The sequence below is a fragment of the Amblyomma americanum genome, chromosome 3, assembly GCF_052857255.1.
Source record: "Amblyomma americanum isolate KBUSLIRL-KWMA chromosome 3, ASM5285725v1, whole genome shotgun sequence".
Lineage (NCBI taxonomy): Eukaryota > Metazoa > Arthropoda > Arachnida > Ixodida > Ixodidae > Amblyomma > Amblyomma americanum.
In genome coordinates this window covers 46,281,466-46,295,984 of record NC_135499.1, presented here as the reverse complement: position 1 = coordinate 46,295,984, position 14,519 = coordinate 46,281,466, and the positions used below count along the sequence as shown (strand labels likewise).

General features: G+C 54.6%; 1 protein-coding gene across 1 annotated transcript in view; it reads left to right on the top strand.

The window, feature by feature from the left end:
• Positions 1–14,519, top strand: part of LOC144124569 (tubulin monoglutamylase TTLL4-like) — a 156,565-nt gene that overhangs the window by 12,760 nt on the left and 129,286 nt on the right.

Here is a 14,519-nt window from a genome sequence, read left to right as displayed (position 1 = left end):
GAGGCCGGCGTTCTGACATCAGCACAGCGGCCAGTCTTGTTGTTGCAGCGCTCGAAATGGCATCGAAGAGGAAAGCGATCTCGCTCCAGACAAAGCTGCAGATACTGAGAGCTGTGGACAGTGGCCGCAAGAAAAAGGATATTGCTTCGGAATTCGGCGTTCCTCCAAGTACGTTATCCACCATTTTGGCCACTAGAAAGAAGATTGAGGGCAACACCGAGGACGCCATAAAAGCCGACCGTAAACGAGTTAGGCCTTGCCATCACCCGGACGTGGAAGCGGCTTTGCTTTCTTGGTTTAAAGATGTGAGGGCGCGAAATTTGCCGGTGTCGGGAGCACTTCTTCAACGGAAGGCCCACAGCCTGGCCTGCGTACTGGGGCATGACGATTTCTGTGCAAGCAGCGGTTGGCTGCAACGTTTCAAAGATAGGCACGAGATCGCGTGCCACACTTTGTCTGGCGAAGGGTCCGCTGTCGACATGGAGACATGTCAAACGTGGCTGGAGAATTTTCGTCCTCTGCTCCAGGAGTACGACGAGTGCGACGTATACAACGTCGACGAAACCGGCGTGTTTTTCAAGTTGTTGCCAGAGCGGTCACTGGCGATGAAGAACGAGACCTGCCATGGGGGCAAGAAAAACAAAGACCGGGTGACTGTCGTCGTTGCCGTGAACATGGACGGCTCCGACAAAAGACGGCTCACCGTCATCGGCAAGTCGGCACATCCGAGGTGCCTGAAAGGCGTCCGGAATTTGCAGGTTCAATACACGTCGAACAAAAAAGCGTGGATGACGACCAAGCTTTTCGAGGACTGGCTGAGAGCGTTCGACCAGGACATGGAGAGGCAGCACAGGAAGGTCCTGTTGCTTTTGGACAACTGTTCGGCGCATAAAGTTTCGATCGTGCTGAAGGCAGTTCGCTTGCAGTTTTTGCCACCGAACGCAACTTCTGCTTTGCAGCCTTTAGACAAAGGCATTATTCGTTCGCTTAAGTGCAATTATAGGAAGCGTTTGGTGACGCAACTGGTGTTTGACATCGATCGACATAGATCGACAACAATAAACATCAAGACGACACTCGAAATGTTGTACGGGTCGTGGAATGAGGTGAGGCAGTCGACAATAAGGAACTGTTTCGCGGATGCCGGTTTTGTTCTGCCTGCCGACGAAGAAGAAGTGCAGCCCGAAGACCAGGCAGAGCTGGACAGAACTTGGGATCGGCTGGCAGTCCCAGGCGTCGAATTCGACGATTTCGTTTCGGCCGATGAGAACTTGGCCGTGGCGCCCGAGCTGACGGATCAAGAAATTGTGGATCGCGTTTTGTTGCCCGAGGATGACAGCAGCAGCGACAGCGGTGAGAGTGAACGGGATGAACCAACGATGAGCAGTGCGGATGCCGCGGACATGGCCAGGAGGCTGAAAGGATATTTGGAAAAACTCCCGACGACGAAAACTGCTGACGTAGAAAAGGCCCTCTTGAGCATGGACAATGTAGAAAACTTCATTCTGCGCAGCGCTGTGAAAAGCCACCAGACGAAGATAACATCTTTCTTCAAATGAACGAATGCAAACCTGTTTGGCTGATCCCGGGCTGGCGTTGCATATGTCTCCTCGCCCAACGCCTCCTCTCCTCCTTCTCTTCTCGCCCAACGCCCCCTCTCCTCCTCCTCCTCTTCTCTCAAAGCGGCTTTGGCAGCTTTTTTTTTTCAACGGTCCCTCTCGGGGCCACCAATCGCGCTTCGGCAGAGCACGCAGGCGCGATGGTTCCCGCTGTGTCTCACTCGAGTTCCTCTCTCTACACCAAGTCGCCTATGCGCAGACACATGGTGCAGTCGTTTCGCGCCACGCACTTTCACGTGCGCGGCGACGTAAGAACAGTCGTGTCAACCTTCCCATATTCCGGCCTATTTTGATTGAATGCCACAAGGAGACAGGTAAGGATTACCACGTTTGTAGTGGGTTCAAAGCCAAGTATATAATGCATTTTAGTGTCTAGAATATTTGCGCGAGCCAAATTACGAATTTGTCACAGCCGATATTTATGTCTACTGTTACAACAAATATCGGATATAACGAACTGATTTACGGTCCCTATGCTACTTCGTTATAACGAGGTTCCACTGTATCAGGCATGCTACAGCGTGGTTGCATTTTCGCTGCATGACTCCGTCGCATTGCTCTTGGTGCTGGCCTCAAGCAGTTGCTATGTCAACACGCAGAACTGGCATCTCCCCCCACGTGCGGGCGGCGGGCGATGGCGGCTATCGATAAACAGCAAATTGGCACCCCACACTCCCCACACATGGCTGCTGGCTGCGGTTGCTGATAAGCAGCGGCGGGTTGATAACGCAATCGCATTCTAAGGGAAGCTCAAGCGTCCAACAAGTGTTCTTTTTACTTTCAAATGCGCACTCTGCACTCAAGGGAGCGGATGGAAGGGCCGCTGTTCCGCAGTGTAACTAAAGGAGAGACAAACGAGATATCGGGCATGCTACAGTGTGGTTGCATTTTTGCTGTGCGGCTCCGTCACATCGCTCTTGGTGCTAGTCTTGAGCAGCTGCTATGTCAACGCGGAAAACCGGCATACCCTCCCGGCGGCTATCGATAAGCAGCAAACTGGCACCCCACACGTGGCTGCTGACTGCGGTTGCTGATAAGCGGTGGTGGCCCGATAACACAGTCGCGTTCTACGGGAAGCTGAAACGTCCAACAAGTTTTCTTTTTACTTACAAATATGTGCGCGGTGCTCAAGGGAGCGTTGATAGTAAATGGAAGGGTCACTGTTCCAATCGAGCCGTCACCCCCACTGAGAACGGCAGTGGTACCGGGGAGTGTCGGTGGCCGACGAAAGAGCCGACGCCATTCACGCGTAGTTTCTCTTTGGCTCTGACACATTTGACTACTGCCGGCTGCGTTTCACAAGTTTTTAATGTAGTGCTTCATCAGTCATTATTTGTGCTCCAGTTCCGGCAAGCGACCGGCGCTCGTTCACGGCTACATTCAAGATGGCTGCCCTTTTTTACGCCGAAGAAACGAACAGCCGTGCGCCGGGCCGCAAGTTCGATGTTCGCAACAGGTGATGCAGATGTGGCAGCTCCAGCGAGGAAAATTTTCAGCTGTTCCACATGATGTCGTGATGTGGCTGTTCGCAAAGTGCGGGATTTCGCTCGACGACGTCGTTAGAACGAGTGGGACCGCAGCAGTGATCACAACGGCAGCACTAGTGCGGACGATGGCACAAGTGTGTACGATTAGTCCAGTGACTAACTCATTTTCAATGTGCCCACGGGCACGCCCGCGCACGGCAGCCGATAGCGGGTGGCAATAAACGGCGGCCGCTGGATAATCTATCGCGTTCAACTATTCAAGGCCAAGCTTAAACAACCTCGGAGGTTTTGTTTTTATTTTTCGGAAATGTTATTTGGGGGGTCGACTTACATTCAAGTCGACTTACAATCGTGTAAATACGGTAGTACATCAGTAAAGGCTGTTGCAGTTGGTGGGAACAGACAGGAATGGTGTAGATGTGAACAACTCTTTCAAGCATTGTTCAGTGTCATTGAGAAACTGGGGAGCCATTTCCAGAAGATGGGCACTTGTTGGGGAGCTAGTGTGAGTGAATATTTAAGTTGCTTTCATGAAGCCAATCACTTGCTTGTAGGTTCTACACCGTAAGAGAGCAAAGTTGTGCGCTGCTTCAAAAAAACTGCAGGAACTTTTTCTTCTCCCCTAGGTAAAGATTGCTATTCCCCGAGAAGGCCCAGCAGTAACCACAGATGTCAAAAAGGCATTTTGGTGTTCACTCCCTTTTGTCAAAGGGCAGTGAGGTGGTTCCAGAGGAATGAGTTCATTGAAACTTGGTTGCAACATACATGGCATGTTGGTTAATTGTTGGAGAGCTTTCTGTATGAGTCACAAAATGTGTTTCTTTGTTTCCGTGCTTACATGCTTGATACACTATTGTCATTCATGTTTTGACATAAAGTGTCGTGCTTTGTGCACATTCTAGGGCTGATCCAATTGAATGCAGTCAAACCTCGCTGCAGTGAAACTAATGGGACCCGCGAAAATTTTTGCTGAAATGGAAACTTCATTGACATAAAATCAGACCAGAACATTGGCAGATGGAATTGGATAGCTCATGAATGTTTTTTTCCAAATTCCGTAAGTGTTGGTGTTTCTGCAGTTCAAAATAGCGCTGTGGCGCAGTTTTCATGGTACAGTAAATGTTCGTTAATTTGAACTAGGTTAACTCGAACTTATAGTTAATTTGAACGGACTCCCGGGTCCCGGCGTAGCCCTGTGCATTTCAGTGGGGGAAAACTCTTGATAATTCGAATAAGTTTGTATCCGCTATGGTTAATTCGAAGTTGGAGCCCCTGGCTGACACCACTCCTCGTAGACAGAAATCGGCCCATAGCAAGTACAACGTGTTGCAAATTTACTAGAGGTGTAAAACAAAGGAAAAGAAAAAAGCTGAGGGCACGTGGCTAGTGGAGCCCGCGCTTTGGTGCATGCCGTAGCAGGTTTTTGCTGCTGGAGCACTCTCTTGCTCCGCCGATGCTTTGGCGCAAGCCGTTTCAGGTTTCTGTTGTGCCACGGTTGCTGGGTCGCGATCACGTGGTGTACACAATGTAGTATGGCGGTTCGGGTGATAATGGCTTTTTGTTGGTGCCGCGAGCTCCGTGGACAGCAGCGCAGAGACATTGGAGCCCTTGAGTGACGCTGATATAATTGAGGCTGCATGCTGTCCGCAGACGCCACAGGGCTCACATGCTGTGAGCACAGCCGGCAGTAATGAGTTCGACTGCGGCAATGAGCCTATGCCACCGCTAAGTGTGTGTCAAGTAGGATCGATGCTCGATGTTGCAGCACGCTACTTCCCTGCCAATGACAACTCTGACGTTGCGCTGGAGCTCTTGGGCAAGCTGCAGATGATGCTGATTGGGTCTCATCTCCGCAGAAGAAACACAAGCAAATGCACATCACTGATTACTTTTAATTTTGACAACCCTTCTCCGTAAATAAACATGTTTTGGAGCATAAAGAGCATCCTATCACTAAAGCTCGCTGCTCACGCAAATGCATTCCAGTAGGTATTTCTGGTGCATAACTGGCCGATCAATTTACAGTAATCCCTCGTTATAACGAAGTCAGCAGGACGGCGAAAAAATTTGTTATAAGCGGTAATTCGATATAAACGACCACCCGAGAAAATCTAAAGCAGTTGAGCTTTAATTGCACTGGCTTTAATTGCACTGCAACGGCGAGGAAGTCAAAAATACAATGTATTCAGTGAAGCAAAACTTTATTCAGGTGCAAAAAAGGCAGTGAGCTTTGGCTAATTCAAGTTCTTACCGGGCGCGTGCAACCCCTGCTCTAATCTGACCAAGCATTGCACGAGGCCGCAGTCGCCGCGCCCATGCATTCAACCTTTGGGGTATTTTGAATTGCGAAGGCAGTGGCTGCTTTTATGGGGGTATTTCGGGGTATATTGTTACGGTGTGGGATGCCACGGGGTGGCCACGGGCCCGCCCAGAGAAATATAGCAGCAGTACAGAGGAGAGCCGGCGAAGCACGACCGGCGGCGGCCAAGCTTTCTCGTACTATCTCCCTCAGGGGGGGGGGGGGGGGGGGGGGGGGGGGGGGAGGGGAGAAGTCAGGTTGTGCTTTGATGCAGGGTTTCCTGGGGCGATGCAATGTGGGCTCGCAGATAGGAAACGGTCACACTCTTCGTTGAATTCGAAGTGTGTGAGCTGGGCGAAGGTGTCTGCAGTCGCCGAAGAAGGTCCCACACCGGTTAGGCTAACTTCAGGGAGTTTTATGCATATTGAGCGGCGATCCGTTTATGGGACTGCATTGCGTGGGGAAGGCATGGAGCCAGCAGGCGACGACGGCACTGATGAGGACCCGGTAGCTAAGTCGGAGTCACCGCAGGCGCCGTAGACATATCGCTTCATGTTTGAAATATGCTCTGGGAAAATGTGGTGCACACCGCATGGTCGATGCTCTGGCAGGTCTTCGAGGCGGTATGTCACGGGGCCGAGTCGGGCAACGACACGGTAAGGGCCGCGGTATCGGGGCAAGAGCTTTGCGGCACGGCCAGTCGCACGGATGGTGCGGCGAACGAGGACCAAGTCACCGGGCCGGAAGGGGGGATGTGGTGGTGCTGCCGCGTTGGCCGCTTGCACACGCCACGCGCGTGAGCCGTGAGGAGGTTGCGCTGGGCGTCGAGGCGGGCGGAATGAAGTCGTTGAGCAGATTCAGTTGGTGACGCAGTAGGATGGGGAAGGCCCAACTGCGCGTCGAGAGGGATGGAGGGCATTCTGCCATAGACGACTGAGAACGGCGTCACATGCGTTGTTTCTTGCGCTGCAGTGTTGACTGCAAAAGCTGCAGCAGAAACAAAACGATCCCAGTTTGTGTGGGACGGAGCGACGTAGGATGCGAGGATATCCGTGAGGGTACGGTTAACACGCTCCACGAGGCCATTGCACTGCGGATGATTGACGGATGTAGTGGAATGCGCAATGCCGAAGGAGCGGAGGGCTCGCTCGAATTCATGGGACATAAAGCAGCTCCCACGGTCCGTGATGAGGCGCCGGGGGAACACCGTGCCGAAGAACGAGATGCTGTTCCACAAACGCGACGGCATGAGCGGACGACGTGTCTGGAACGGGCAGTGCTTCGACCCACTTGGAGAAGTAGTCGATCGCAACCAGAACATACCGGTTGCCGGCACGCGTCTTCGGAAACGGGCCCAAATGATCCAGTCCAACCAGCTCGAAAGGTGAACTTGGTGGCGAAAAAGCCTGCGGGGGTGGCTTGGTTATACCTGTGGACGGTTTTCTGTACTGGCATGTCTGGCAGGACGCCACGTGTTCCTTGACATCTCTGGACATATTAGGCCACCAAAACCGCTCCGACACTCGTGCGTAGGTCTTGCCGCGACCAAGGTGACCAGCCGTGGGAGCGTCGTGGTAAGCCGCGCAAGACTTGCGACCGCAGTGTTGCCGGCACAACTGGCAACCAGACGGGTGGTCGACCACGGAGCCGCTTCACATGACACAAGAGGTCGTCCTTCATTCGATAGACCCGGCGTAGTTGGCGGAGGCCTGCGCCGGCGGCGGTGCCAAGGGAGTGGATTATGGCAGCAATGGCGGGATCTTGCGTTTGTGCAGTCCTCAGGTCCGTCAAAGCCGTCACGGAACAAGGGTGGCGAGAAAGGAAATCGGCATCTTGATGGGCAGAGCCGCGCCGATGCACTATTGTGAAATTGTACTCTTGAAGTTGCAGGGACCAGCGTGCAATCTTGGCATTCAAATGTTTGGCGGACTGCAGCCAAGTGAGAGCGCTATTGTCCGTGACTATGGTGAAGTGACGGCCGTACAGGTAGGGACAGAACTTCTCGACGGCCCAGACAACGGCGAGGCACTCGAGTTCTGAAGAGTGGCGGCGGCGCTCAACGTCGGAAAGCTGGCGGCTGGCATAAAGCTAGGACTTTTTCGGTGACCAGACTCGTATTCTTGCAGGAGGACAGCGCCGAGCCCATCTTGGCTGGCATCCGTGTGGAGGACGATGGGGGCCGATTCGTCGTAATGGGCCAATGTAGGAGGCTCGAGGAGGGCGTGCTTGACGTCAAGAAACGCGAGCTGTTGGGCCTGCGTCCAACTCCACGGTGCATTCTTCTTCAGCAGGGCGGTCAATGGAGCGCTGCGCTTGCAAAGTCCGGAATGAAACGACGGAAATACGAAGCAAATCCAAGGAAACTTTTGAGCTCCTTGGCGGTGGTGGGAGCATCGTAAGCTGTAAGCGCTTTTAGCTTTTCAGGGTCGGGACGGGATGCCATGCCGGCTCACAACGTGACCCAAGTACGTCACCTCCGCGAAACCGAAGAAACATTTTTTTGGTTTTAAGCGAAGCCCAGCAGAGGTAAGGGCCTCGAGGACGAGTTTGAGGCGTCTCTGGTGTTCTTCAAATGTAGCCGCGTAGACAATTACGTCATCCAGGTAGACCAACGCCATAGTCCACTTCAAATGGCCTAAGACTCGGTCCATGAGACGCTGGAAGGTGGCTGGAGCGTTCGAGAGACCGAAGGGTATACGGTTGAACTGGTAAAGGCCGTCGGGAGTCACGAAAGCCGTCTTTTCCGCATCATCGGGGTGAACAGGCACCTGCCAGTAGCCGAGAGCAGATCTAGCGTGGAAAATTAACGGGCCCCCTTCAGGCGGTCAAGCGCATCGTCGAGGCGAGGCAGCGGGTACACGTCGCAATTAGTAATAGCATTTAGCTTCCGATAGTCAACGCAGAAGCGGAGTGTTCCATCCTTCTTGCGCACAAGGACGACAGGGGAGGACCAAGGGCTACAAGAAGGGTCAATGATTCCCTGGTCAAGCATGTCGCACACATGCTGCTGGATGACTCTCCGTTCGGCTGGCGCTACACGGCGAGGTTGGTGATGAACGGGCCCGCGGTTTTCGGTGTTGATCCGGTGTTGAGCCCAGGAAGTGCACCCGAGTTCACCGGCGCTGAGAGCAAGGCAACTGCGATGCTCGAGCAGCAAGGTCTTCAGAGAGGCGAGCTCCGCGCAGGTCAGGCTGGGTCCAAAGTTAAATTCTTCCCATGATAGGATCGCCGGCGCTGGAGGGTGGCGAGGCGGGGCTTCAGGTTGCAGAGACGCCACTGGTGACCCGGGGTCCAAAACTGAGGCAGTACCCAATTGCGTGCCGGGAGTCAGCGCGAGAGGTACGCTGCTGATGTTGAGTATAAATACGTGGGCTTCTCCTTTGAGCACAGGCAGAAGGCTTCGAGGGGAGGTCATCTGACGGGCTGGAGCTGAACACCGGATGGGTTCGAACAGCACGTCTGCTGTGACCGGACTGTCAAGCTTGGCATACGCCCACGTTGCCGCACCCGGTGGCAGGGTCACGGCGGATGCCACAGTCACGGTAGTGACGTCGAACGGCTTGACTCGACACGGCCACTTCGTCGCGAGGTCACGCAGAGATGCTGAGGCACGCTTGGTCGCCGACACCAGGGACTGCCACAGGGCGACACCGAGGCTGGAAACCCGGCTAAGCCAGCCTGGCCCACAGAGAGTTCGGCTCGCCCGTGGTTTGGTTCTAGTAAAATTAAGGACGACTCCGGCTTGCTGGCACCACCCGCACCCGAGGACCACTGGCCAAATAGGGCTGTCTGCGACAACAAACTCGGTGGAGATGGTATTTCGAGTGCTGTCAGGTTGACGACGACACGTCCGACTTGCTCCACAGGGGTGCCGTTAAAAGCTAAGAGCCGGGTTTGGCGGCTGGCAGAAGCAGGTGGGGCGCGTTAGCAACAAACGATTTGTGCAGTACATTGACAGCCGCTCCAGTGTCAACCAAAACCTTTACGTGCCGGTCAAGCAGGGCGACGTCGACGAGCACGTAAGGAGCATCAGTGGTAATCGGAGCCGACGAAAGGAGGGGACGCGGAGAACGAAGGAGTGTGGGGACGGACTTGGCGGAACGGTGCCCCCGGAGTTCCGCCAAATCGTTTCCCGACGTTGGAGGGCCGGCACAGTCCCTCGCGTAGTGTCCCCGCAGGCCGCAGCGGAAGCAGGTCATGCGGACGTCGTTACGCAGGCGTCGGATAGAGGCCGCAGTTGGGGCTGCGGACCGAGGAGCCCTGCACCCGGACGCTGCGCTCGGGCAGACGGTGGCGACCCCCGCGTGGCCAGCAAAGTCAATTCCGCCTCGATGGCGAGCGCCATGGCGGCGCGGACGGAATCAGGACGGCCAGAGCGGACCAAGCGCTGCACCTCGGGGAGTCGGACAAACGCCTCGGTGCCGACCAGGGCCACAGCGTTCTGAGGCGCTCCCGGCAGCGACTGCAGAGCCAGGCGCTCAATGGCGGCGGCGAGGTCCTGGTACGTCTCCCCGGGCTCTTGACGGCGGGCTCGCAGGCGGTGGTACTGCACACGGGGTTGACCTGAGGCACCATAGTGGTCGGCGAGGAGGCCCGCCAGAACAGTGTAAGAGCCCAGCTGGTCGGGCGGCACGTTCTGCAGCAGCTCGGTGGCGCGGCCCCTCAGTTTTGCAACGAGCATCCATGCCTTCATTTGCTCGTCCCAGCCTCTCGCCGCCGCAATACCGTCCAGCTGGATGCGGTAAGCATCCCACGAGATGGTGCCGTCAAATGTGGGCAATTCCACAACGTCCAACGAACACTGCGGCGAGGACGCACCCGCGCCGAGCACGCCATTGGCGGCCACGACCGCAGGCCCAGCGACGGCAGAGCCGTAAACAGCGGCGGCGGGGACGCCCAAAGGCACCTGACCTGCGCTCGGCTCGGCTGGCACCAGGCGACGGAGTTCGCGCCGGAGAGCTTCCATCTCCCCAGCCTGGGCAGTCAGACGGGCCTCCCATGCGTCCATCCGTTGGGTGACTGTATCCAGGAGGCGCTCAACACCGGCGTCCGGCTGCTGCGAAGAGCCGAGCCTCTCCAAGCGCCTAGGTCTAGCGGCGCCGGCCGCCGCGTCGTCGGCGCTATCGGCTGGTGGTGGACTCCTGTCGTCTGGCACGTCGGGTGCTTGATTCTGGAGCGGGGTGAGCGGCATGATCCCACCGCTGCCACCAAAATGTTACGGTGTGGGATGCCACGGGGTGGCCACGGGCCCGCCCAGAGAAATATAGCAGCAGTACAGAGGAGAGCCGGCGAAGCACGACCGGCGGCGGCCAAGCTTTCTCGTTCTATCTCCCTCGTGCTAGAGCCGCGCGCTCGCCGCTCGCGCTCGCGCTCGCTCTCCGCCTCTTCTTTTATTCCCGTATCAATATCGAAGGCAGTGTCCACTTTCATGCCGGGAAGGGGGGGGGGGGGGGGGGGGGGGGGGGGGCACGGAAATGCCGTGGCTCGAGTCTGAGGTTTGGCTTATGAGAGTTTAATGTCCCAGAGCGACTCAGGCTATGAGCGACGCCGTAGGCTCCGGAAATTTCGACCACCTGGGGTTCTTTAACGTGCACTGACATCGCACGGTACACGGTCCTCTAGAATTTTGCCTCCATCAAAATTCGACCGCCGTGGTCGGGATCAAACCTGCGTCTTTCGGGCCAGCAGCCGAACGCCATAACCACTCAGCCACTGTGGCGGCTCGAGTCTCGTGCGATCGTGAAAACTGAACGGTTTTGCAGTAGGGGCTTCGCATGATTACTGGGCAGTATTTTTTCCCGATGTGTACAGCTGTGGAGTTTGCAGTTGAGTTTTTCGGCGCACCGTTGTCGACAACACTGTGCTAATTCTACGGTTCGAGTGTCAGTGCTCGCGCAGCGTCGCGTCCGCGCCGTTGACGGATGTCTAGGAACAAAATTCAATGACCCTACCACGCATTTAGACCATTTGTCTAGTCGGATGGCATGATTCAAGCATGACCGGCTCGAGAAAATCGCCGGGGAAACACCGTGGTTGCGTTGACCTGCCATGTTGACAGCTGACTTGCCGCTGGCGACGCTCGAATTTTTCGTGTTTTTGGCAAGTTATCGATTTATTTGCACCGTCAAAAGTGCAATGCAGCTAGGGGCGGTGTTTTATTGCGATGCAGGCCGATTATGACGAGCGGCAAGCAGATTTCTAGACTGGCTTCCCCAAAGTCGTCTTCTCGATTTGTTAAGGTGCGAATATAGTCCTACGTAACACAAGCGAGCGCGCGGGCGCGCGCGCGCACGCTGCGTTGCGTTGGTGAAACAGCTCCGTCTATAGTTTGACGCACTGCAGCGGCCAACGTAACCGGCGGCTGCCAGCGTGCCCCGACGGGCCCGGTGCAGATTTGGCTCCTGCTCCAGTCGACCCACAATGCATCACACGGAGAAAAATGGCGGATGCCAGTGCGAGCGCCGTGAGTGGCGCGAGCGGCCCAAATATTGAAATTTTGCCGGATATCGTTGTGGAACGGTTTATCGAAGCCATCAAACAACACCCTTGTGTATGCGACACCAAATGGCTGGATTTCAGAGAGCACCAGGGCAAAAAGAACACTTGGCAATAGAAGGCGAGGCACCGGTCTATCCATAGGTGAGTTCCCGTGGAGAGAGCGATCTTTCGCACACACATCGAGCGCCTGCGCTTTCGCCGCAAGCGGTGCACTAGTAACACGAGAGCAAGTTTCTGTCGCTCGCAGCGTCTGGGCGCATCGAAGTATAGAGGAGGTGGCGCTTCGGCCGGCGCAGCAAAACCGGCGTAGCGCGACTGACTGCGAGCGACGCGCGCCCGCGCGCTGAACACATCGGACTATAAATGCGCCTTTAATGTAGCTCCTCGTGTCGAACACGGCAAAGGGCATGCGACCAGCAGTCACTTGCGACCAGGCAGCAGCTCGACAACACCGTTGTTCACACTTGCAAGCGCGACCTGCGGGTCGCCTTCTCGTTTGAAGCGAAACCTCTCGGGAATGACATTTTCCCGCGCTTTCGAGAGTTTCGTCTGCTTTGGCAGATGTGAAACGGTTAAGCTTAGCGACGACTACGACAGCCAGGGAGCAGCTAAGTTCGTTGCCGAAAGCTCACCACGTTCGCTACTCGCAAGCGTGAATGGTCTCATAATCGGAGGGACACTTCTTTTGTGCTTTTTGGCACGTTTCAACACTAGAAATGCTCTTTAGAGTGGTAAAATATTGCTCAGCGAATGCACCCCATGGAATGCTACGTCGCAAGTTTGTCCGCGGTCTTTTGGCCACTTTTCGGCATCCAAGAGACCGCGGTTTTCTGGCATCGCAAAGTGTCACGAAAATTTTATTTTCGTTTCGATTCTATCACGTGGGACACCAGCGATGTGATTGCGACCGGTTCGGGCACGCTTCCGTTCGCATCCGCTCGTCGTAGGTTTGGTACTTTTGTGGCCTGTTCTGTGCCTGCCTGAGACTAATTCGTCGGCTGTTTCAATTTGACACTGCATGCGCAAAATGGTCGCCGCCGCGACTGCGATGCCTCCGCTCGCCACTTCGCTCTAAGTGGGTCAAGCTCTTCGTGCGCTTGTAGTCATGCGATCTAAAATGCATACGTTTGGGTCGTGACCGGAAGAAATTTCGAATAAAACGATATTTCGGGTAAAGCGATTTAGTTATAGCGAGGGATTACTGTATTTCATTTGCCATTAGGGCCGGATGAATTTAATTCTCAGAATTGCCCACCATAAATGTGTAGTAGCGCCGAGCTCGTGATAACGAGTCTAGGGGTGACTGCTTCGGTTTCTGCCCGCACGACAGGTGCAGTGACCGCTTTTTCTAGCGCCCATTCGATAATTCGAACTTCGCTTAATCTGAACAGTTTTCCGGTCCCCTTCGGGATTGAATTAATGAGTTGTATATTCTTAAATATATTTTGGCGCTTTGATGGTCTGTTAAATGGAGTTCCAACTAGCGCTGCATTTTCGCGGAAATACTTTTTACGGCACTACTCTTTTGCGATCGAGCGAGGTAAAGATTGTGGTAATTTAGTTATAGGTGTCATTTCGAAGTGAAGTTTCAGTAGCACGATAGTGGCTGCGAAAATGCTGTGAGATTTGTTTTAATACGCATCATGCATTTTTGTTTAGAAAGTTTCAGTCTGAAAAAGATTGCTGTCTTAAAGTGATGCATCAGCAGTGGCTTTATTATCGTATTGTCACGTAGTGGGGATGGCAGTCAAAGCAGCGATGAAGACGGACGAAAGGGTCTTCTAAAAGAACTGTTTATTGGGCTGACTTGCACCCAAAATGGACTGAATCACTCGGCGGCGGCGAAGCGACAAGCGTGCTCGGCGGTCGTCGAACAGAATGCCGGCCGCTGTCGGCCGTGCTCAATTTAAAGCTGATAGCGAACTTTCGAGATAAAGAGCGCAAAGTTACTAGAACATTCCGGAACAACGTAGAATCAGCTCTGCCTGGCTGCGATCAATCGAGATAAATCTAGTCGCGTCTTGCGTAGCAAACAAAGCGATAAAGTGATGTGGCGCAGATTTGAAAAACGAACACACTGCAAATATTCGCGGCATTACTCCCCTCTCAAAGAAGCATCGACCCGATGCATTAAAACAAATAATGCGACTAGTAAGGAAAAAAAAAACGGATCTTGCGAAAATAGAGCATAGAAATGCAGCGGCCTTTAGCGCGCATAATACGGCTTCAGACGGACTACATGGACAACTTCTGGTCGTACGCGGCGTCGCTGGGATGCAGTCATTGTGTCAGGGATGACTTCATAATCCATTTCACCCAGCCGACGAAGAACCTTGTATGGGCCGAAATAGCGGCGCAAAAGCTTTTCACTCAATCCATGGCGGCGAATGGGCGTCCACACCCAGACTTGGTCTCCTGGCTTGTATTCCGCATTGCGTCTTCGTAGGTGGTAGCGTCTGGCGTCGGACCGCTGCTGATCTTTGATCCGTAATCGGGCAAGCCTTCGAGCTTCTTCTGCGCGTTGAAGGTAGGCGGCAACGTCGACGGTCTCTTCTTCTGCAACGTTGGGCAGCATGGCGTCTAGCGCGGTCGTGTCCTCCCTGCCATAGACGAGCC